Raw genomic sequence first — 8,933 nt, 5'->3', positions numbered from 1 at the left:
AAGGCCCATGCTCCCTAAGGTTCTTAATGTTGGGTGCTGAATAAAATGGGACGAAAACTCCTATTTAGTTTTTAAGTGTAAACAAGCATTCCACATTACGTTTCTGATAAAATACATTTATACAGCAACCTACTTGAAAATTGGACCAATACAGTTGTGAGCGTAATGGTTCTTGAAACTAAAAGGGTACCGTCGAAGAAAAGATAACAGTGATGGCCGTGGGAAGAGTTCTGCTTTGGACGTCTTCATCTCGAACGAAGTTTAGGCCCAGTTAGCAGCGAAGAGTGTGGCATGGAGATAGCGGAGAACTTTCTCGACTTCCACTGATAATATGTCGGCGTGTAAACAACTGTTCGATAAATAAAGTGAATGTCCGTGATTGAGAGTAGTTTTACCGTTTAATCTCGCTGTGAATATATTGATATACAATTTGCCACATTTCGAATAAGTGCTCTACGGTTTTATTTGTATAATGTTTCAACTGAAAATTGCACTAATTTCCGTCTAGTAATTATTGAAAGTGACTTGCTTTTTGCATTATCAAGATCAGAGCATTTTAAGCATTTCATTTAAAGTAGTTTTAATAGCATTATTAATATAAATCTGTATCAAATCCATTCAGACTATAATAAGCGTCTCAATTCTGGTAGAATCTTTACACCCAAAGGCAGTTCGACGCTCGAAATATAACCTAAGCTTTATGTTCAGCCGGACCAGATGTCGACAGTGGTTATAATAAGCTCCATTGTGCTGAAACATGGATGTATGTTTTAGTTTATCTCTCATGTATTATTTTAACCGAGTTTAAAAGTCAAGTGTATAAATATGGTATAATAAACATTTTTCCAGATTAAAATTATTATACTAACACGTGTTGACTTGACCGCACAAACAATTCTTTATGCAGCCAAACGGGTTATTCTTGAAAATCGATCGTTCAGTTGAGCACACCCACTGAGTTTTTCACCGGATCTTTTGAGTGGATCATTTCGTACCGATGCTAAATTCAGCGAATCACCACTCTTGCCAGGGAAAGTGTTAGCAAAATCACTCAGGTTCAGTCCCATGAGCTGGTCTACCAGAAGCTATCAGCGATTTGGTGGAAAATAAAAGGAATCACACTCACTCCTACTCTGCACTAGATACAGTCTCTGCAGTTCAATAAACAGTATTTTTTTTTACTTCCAATTTTCTTTTTGTTTATTTAGAATTAGAAAGAATCGTAAACTGCAACTGTAAGGGCCGCTTCTTAAGCAAGTGTAAAATAGAGATAAAGCCCTCATGTCTCAAGATGGATGGCGGCATTCACATTGTGATGTCATCGGGCTCCTGGAACCACTTAACGCCTGACGGGCAATAAGCTCGTTCACTCCTCTAGCCAATAAAAATTGTGTAATCGCCAGATGCATTATAGGCAACATTAGCATTATTGGTAAGGAGGCCATTTGATAGACATTTGTAAATAAAACATCTTAAATTTTTACTTTCGATTCAAAGATATATTTCTTTGACCTATGTATGGGAGAAACCTGACTGTGTCTCTGTAATATATTCATAAGTGACGGTCACCTGAATCGAGCTATCTGCAACGAAAGTACAAAAGTCAGCTACTTTATATACGAAGGCCAATGCGAAAGACACTTTATAATTTACAATGTTTATTTCTGTGTCTAGGCCGAATCGTCGTGTGTTCTTTTTTATCAGCTCGAGATCGAGTCCTCAACCGGTGTCGCAAGTTTCTATAACTACACCTAAAACCGTCGAGTTAAACCTTATAAGGCTTGCGAGTATTTAAGATCTCGAAACAGCAGACGCTTAAACCGCTCAACAGAATTATATATTACGAAAAAAAATTAAGAGTCAAAGAAACATTGGCGACTTATGATTGTTATAATGAAACCCGCAAAATTATAATTTGCGTAATTACTGGTGGTAGGACCTCTTGTGAGTCCGCACGGGTAGGTACCACCACCCTGCCTATTTCTGCCGTGAAGCAGTAATGCGTTTCGGTTTGAAGGGTGGGGCAGCCGTTGTAACTATAATTGAGACCTTTTTTTTTTTTTTTTTTGGTATCGATGGGGAATCCTAGTCTTTACGGATACCCTGCCGACGGGGGTCGGACCGGGTTATGTCGGACTCCGCGCCTCCGGTGGAACAAAGAGGAAGAAGTCGCGAACCGAGGTCCGCGCCCTCAACCAATTGGTCCACGGAGACTACGCCTTTAGAAAGGCGCGCTGGGCTAAGTTCAGCTCTCGCCAAACCCGCCCAGCTTAACGACTACCGACTAAACCCCAACGAGCTCCTCCACTCCGGCTGGGCGGGGACCCAGGTACCGCCATGTGCGTGCCATAGGCCCGCCTTCACCGGCTCCCACCCCAACGTTACGTTGGGCGGGATCTGTCACCGGGGACTTCTTCCCCCTCTCATCTCCACGACTCGTGAGGGGCGCACCGGAGCCACAGCGCACCACCACCCCACAGGACCTTAGTGCCGAGCACCGGGCGCCCCCGCACCCAGCAATCGACGGCCCCTGCAGGAGCCGGGTGGGGGCTTTCTGCCCGCACCACCCGCTCCGCCTTCACTGCCTACGAACCGAGGTCCACGACCTCCTCCTCACGACTTCCTCCTCGGTTCATCGGCATGCCCGGTTCTTCATAAAGCCCCGGTCTTCCTTGTGCCCGACGGAGGCTGGACGTCCATCGGAGTCGTCGTCTCGCCAAGTTGACTTCGGTCTGCAGCAACGGGTGCGGCCGCGGGTGCAGCGACGTCCTCTCTCCTCGGTTTTCTCGGGGGCCTTGCACATGCCTTGCCCCCCGAAGTGTGGTCCGCTGGTTTCCCGGCGGAGGCGCAGACGGCGCATCGCGGTGCCAGTGTGCATCCGGATGCCACGTGGCCGGTCTGTCCGCACCGGTAGCAGTCGTGGCTGCGGTCGACCGACGACGGGCACCGCGCACCCACATGGCCCAACGCGTGGCAGCGGAAGCATTGTAGCCTCCGGGCCTCCAGCAGGTGGACGCGAACAACGCTCCACCCGATGCGCAGCTTCGTCACTGTAAGAATCTTCTTCGCCGCTGCTATCGGGCAACGAACGAGAACCTGGCCCATTCCTCCGGATCCGGGCTTGATAGAGCCAGCCTTGACTGCATCGACGGAGCATTCGCCGATGCGCGCAAGCTCGGTGCATATCTCCTCCTCCGTCAGCGAATCGTCAAGTCCGCTTATGCGGATTGCAGCGGTCACCATCGGTCTTGTCACCTTTACTCTCTTGGAAGAGAGAACCTCCTTGAGCTTCTCGGCCAGCAAGTCGGCCTTCGCGATCTGGTCCTCGCCGCTCACTATGAGTATTTTGGCTCCGGTTATTGCTGACCGGACCTTTTCGATGGGGATCCCTAAGGCTCCGGCGTCGATGCTGGCCCTCGCCTCGGCGAGCACCTCCCGGTAGGAGAGCCCCTTTTCGATGGCCTCCGGGTGCAGCCTCAGAATAACGGCCTGCGAGCGCGGAGTTCGAAGTCTCTTCTTTCTACCTTTCTTCTTAGGCTTGAGCGGGGCAGGGTTTCTGTCTCGTTGGCCTTCCGCGTTGATCGTCGGTGCTGGCTCCTTTTCCCTTCTCGGCCGTGCTCCTCTACGCGCAACGGTCGCCCAACTGACCGTAAGGGCAGCGGGGGGCGGAGGGAATGCGCGCGGCTCGGGTGGAGCTGGCGGCTCGAGTGGAGTTGACGGCGTCGTCTTCTTGTTATTGCCCTTCTGTTTCTTGGGCTTCACTTTCTTGTTGGTCTCAAGCTGGGGCAGAGCCGCATAAGGCGGCGTCGCCTCCGACACAAGACCTGCAGTATCTGGATCGATTTCGCTCTCTCTGCTCCTCCTTCTTGCGTCAGCAGCCAAAGGTGGTCGCAAGCGAGGCTCTGGGAGTAGACGGGCCTCCAGACCCTCGAGTCGGGCGTCCAGCATGGACCCGACTGCTCGCATGATTATCTGCAGGTGTCGCTCGACGTCTTCGTTTGGCAGTGTTGGGGCGGGAGTGGGCTGCGCTGTCGTCTGAGTGAGGCGCACCATTTCCGCTCTTACGTCCTCTACTTCCTTCCTGAGCTGCAGGATCTCCGCCTCCTGTCTCTCGCTGAGTGCCTGCAACCTCAGGGTTTCCTCGTTGGCCGATCTGGAAGCTAGATCTTCCGTGGCCTCCTTTATTGTTGTGGCCATCTCCTTAAGGGCTTTGATGTACGTCCCCTTCGGGTTGCGCGCTTTCGCCGCGATGGTAAGGGCCATCTGGGCGGTCTCCTGGAGCCTAGTCGCGGGATCTGCTGTTATGTTCCCGGATATTAAATTAACTGCGCGCCTCTTCTCACGCAGGTTGTGCACGCTTTCCACTATCTCCTGTTCAGCGCGAAGCTCCAGCTCTTCACGTTGAGCTTTTAAGTATTCCTGCTTCGCCGCCGCCAATCCCACGTATTGGCCGGTCGTTGGAGGACGACCTCGGCCTCTCTTCGATGGTCTGGTCCTGGACACCAACGATCCTGACCTAGACGCCTCCGATTCGGTACTGCTGTCGGAGCTTGCGTTCTTCGAGCCTTTTGCCCTTTTGCGCGTCGTTCTCTTTTGTGATGAACAGCAGGAGCTGACCACCATGCTGTCCTCCGAGCAAACGCTGCTTTCTCTCCTCCGGTCTTCGTTTTGCACCGTTTCTCTTTCGTCCCTTGTGGACCTCTTCCTTTTCTCCCCGTCCTTCTCGGACTCTTTCCCGGAACAGCTTGTGCCCCCCCCAGAATACGAGGGGCAGCGTGCGGCCGATTTCTCGACCGCACGGAGGGATTCTCCTCCCGCAGAGCAAGAGGTACCCTCCTGGGGTAATAACTTTTTCAGGCTGGACATGCTCATACTTTTTTATTTTTATTTACCTAGGGTGCGGTCCCCTAGGACGCCCTCGAGACTGGTCTCCCACCAGCCATTCGTCCCGTTGCCGGGCGTCAAAACTTGGGATTGGGTGAGAATAAAGAAAGAAAGAAGTGGAAAATATAACAAAATCTAACATAAAAATGTAACCAACAGTACAAGAGTGAAGATAGTAAACAAACAAAACACAAAGAACAAAATAATAACGAAGATAAGGACAGACAAACTCAACATAAATTAAATCAAAAATATAAAGAAAACAAAAAGACATTAAAAACAAACTCAAAATAATAAGGAAGAAGTCGGGGGCCCGGGCATCCCCAGAAGAAACACCCTTCAACTAGGTGAAGGGCGCAGAGAGCCCAGAACCCCCCCTGCTGGTTTTGGTCCACGTCGCTCAATCTCTCCCGCCATAACACAACGAGAGAGAAGGAGCGATATCCCTGGGAGTATTACTGCTCCCAGAGGCCCGTTATCCGCCACCTACGGACGCGCCCGGTGGAAGTCCAGCAAAACTCCCCCACAGACGGAACCCACGGCACGCAGAGTGCGCATCGGGGGCCCGCCCAGGTCCCGGGTATAATTGAGACCTTAGAACTTATATCTCAAGGTGGGTGGCGCATTTACGTTGTAGATGTCTATGGGCTCCAGTAACCACTTAACACCAGGTGGACTGTGAGCTCGTCAACTCATCTAAGCAATAAAAAAAAATAAAAAAATTCGTCAGAAGTAACTCAAGCCATTGATTTTTTCGCCGGATTTTCTCAGTGGGTCGCGATTCTGATCCGGTGGTAGATTAAGCGAATCTTATTAGGGTTAGTGTTAGAAAGACCTTCCAGGTTGAACTCCGTGAGCTCACCATCCATATCCAAATTGCATCGACCCTTTTTTCATTGCTTAGATGGGTGAACGTGGTCACAGACAACTGAATAACAACGGTCCTAGAATAGCTTCTTCATATCACTTCCCGTGGCTGTCGACAAAGATGAGGGATCAAAGTAATCGAATAACGCGATTAAATAACTTAAATTTTACTATAAATCTAATTTTTAGGGGTTATTACACTTTAGAACTTCTTAGTAGGTTTGATGATAAAACACTTAAAAACAGAAATTTAGAAACTTACTTAAAATACTTATTTAACAAAAACCCATGCGTTAACTCTGTACCAGTAAAGCCAGTTTACAAAATAAGCTTTTAGGCACAATTTGTTATGTTGTTTCGTAGATACAATGTGAATGTGACACATCGACAAAATATTTGAGTGTGTCACTAGTGGCTACTCATAACACCACCGTATTATCTTAATGTCAGATCTGAGCAATTAACTACAACCAAATTAATTCTTATCGGAAACACAGTAATAGCTTATCGTTGCTGTCGGAATATCCAAAATGAACGCGAATGCTCATTAATTTGTGTTTAATTAAAATTCCGTTCGCAATATTGGTTAAAACAAAACAGCAAAAATTCAAATATTTTAAAAATGTTTTCGGATTTACCATTCTCATGGGTGCTTCGAAGAGAATGCTTTAATTAAATTAACTGTTGCTGATTTTGACGAGGGACAAAAATAAAATACTCGAAACATCCTGACATTAATGAAGATTTATAGTTTTTTTATAGATTCGAATAGGTATTATCTGTATTGGAGGTTTTCATGTTGAATGCTTGCTCTGTAATTAAACCCTTTTATAGTAGGACAAAGCTACTTCCAGTTATATCGATGGCCCCTAATGAAGACATAATTATGGCAATGCCATATCAAATTGCTCGATTAACAAAACCTGATTTTTTTTTTAAAACATTGCCTGGCTTACCAGCAACATAGGCATGATTATCTTTTCCCAACTGCAATATTTACCTTTACGTTAGAAAACAATAATATATATAGCTCATGGCTAGTGCTATCTTATACCTTTAAACGAACAATTCTTGTATATATATATATATATATATATATATATATATATATATATATATATTAATATATAATAATATATATAATCTGAATCTCGAAAACGGCTCCAACGATTTTCATAAAATTTAGTATACAGGGATTTCGGGGGCGATAAATCGATCTAGCTACGATTTATTTTAGAAAATATTGTTTAATTCGTGTCTTCAATCATCAACTCTTCCCGACATTTTTTGGCGAATAATAATACTATTTTTCTTAATTGAGGGCAACTAACCGCTTTAAAGACAAAACAAGATGGCGTTATCAAAAAAAAAACCAAGCAAAGCTCGGTCATCGTCTAGTTCTTTTTTTAATCAGTCGTAATATGACTAAACACAAATTATTATTAATTAAGACTAACTAACTACATAGATGTACATTCAATTGAAAGCAATCTAAGCTTGTTGTCATTGTCATTTGTTTTCTTTTGCATATCATTTAACTCATATTATATTCAAACTTTTATTATTATTATTTTAATATAATTTATATTATCATAACTTATTATCATATAAATACCTATTAGATAATATATATGTATTATATTATATTTTATGTGACTGACTATGTATATACATAATGCTCTGTAATATTATTACGAAATGAACCATTGGTATTGGTATGGTAATTCTTGTTTCGTTTTGATGACGATTAGATTTGTTGTATTGTTGTTAAATGAAAACTAAAGAATTAAAAACATAAAAAATAGGATTAAATCTTATATTTTTCTAAATATCATCTTTATAGATATATAAATAAATAAATTAATAAATAAAAGCCTTTTATTTCACCCATAAACAACGTAACTATTACATTATACATAACTTGTTTTTTTTTAATTATTTAATTATTACTATTTTATTAATTTTTATTTAACAAACTTTGACTAAGTAGATTTGTTTTTAGTTAAGATTAGCGTGAACCCCTCTGTTTGAGGGTAAAGGCCTCCTCCAAAGATGCCCAATATTCTCTATCTGTGGCCTTTTCCATCCACAGTTTACCAGCCGTCCCTTCGATATCGTCAGCCCATCTGCTTCTAGGTCTTCCTCTTTTTCTGTTTCCTCTAGGGCCTGGCCATGACGTCAGCCGAGAGGTCCATCTATCGTCACTCATTCTTGCCACGTGGCCATTTTAATCTCACAGCATAGCTTAGTGCATCTATTACTTCTGTTGTTAATTTTTTGAATTTTTCTAATTTTCAGTAAATTTTTTTCCATGCTCCGTTGGCATGATGTTATTTTGTTTTTAACAATATATATATAAGATATATATAATTTATTAATTACATATTTTATTTGTTCATTAGTATTATTAATTTATAGACACACTTATATGATTTATCAAGCTTATGTAGTTGTTGTCTCGCATCGAAAAAATACACAAAGATTTAAGTAAAAAATTGTAATGAATACGAACAAGATATTTAGGAACCCCGTGACACTTAATACTTCGATTTATTACTATATCATGGGGAGTATGTTAACATCTTACAATTATTATCTTCCTAACCTTAAAAAAGCTTATTAAAGTCACTTTAAATGCACAAAACGAGCTTTTAACTGTAATGCGAGAGGTACTTCGTGGGCGGGATTTCGTCTCAAAATTACCTCTTTGGTGGTCGCATTGAATGAGATTTAAAGACATAATTTGAGAACAACTTGGTACTAGTTAAGACAGGATCTCGTTAAAAGAGGAAATGTCACGAAGATAAAAGAATAACATTACTTATGTAATAAAATTTCGAATATTCTAATTCCAATCGAACAATATTAAAAGACCGAAATATAGATACGTTTGTTTGTTTGTCCCTTTTTTTTAAGCAAGAACAGAGATATTTGTAGTTTATTTCGCTAGCTTAGATGTTTCATAAATTGAATGGTAAGATCTGATGACAGAAAAGTAAAAGAAGATATCTCAAACAATGTACATATAGATGAAATTTTAAATTTTGTGAAACTGCCCATTCTTCTTTAACTCATTCATTATTCCGTCAGATAGAAAGATGGTGAATGTGATTTCTCGCGATAGACTCGCGGCAAGTTTACAGTTAATAATACTGTGTGTACTATTAAATTTACAAGAATCC

The sequence above is a fragment of the Bombyx mandarina genome, chromosome 10, assembly GCF_030267445.1.
Source record: "Bombyx mandarina strain Sakado chromosome 10, ASM3026744v2".
NCBI classification, from domain to species: Eukaryota; Metazoa; Arthropoda; class Insecta; order Lepidoptera; family Bombycidae; genus Bombyx; species Bombyx mandarina.
This window is presented reverse-complemented; position numbering follows the sequence as displayed.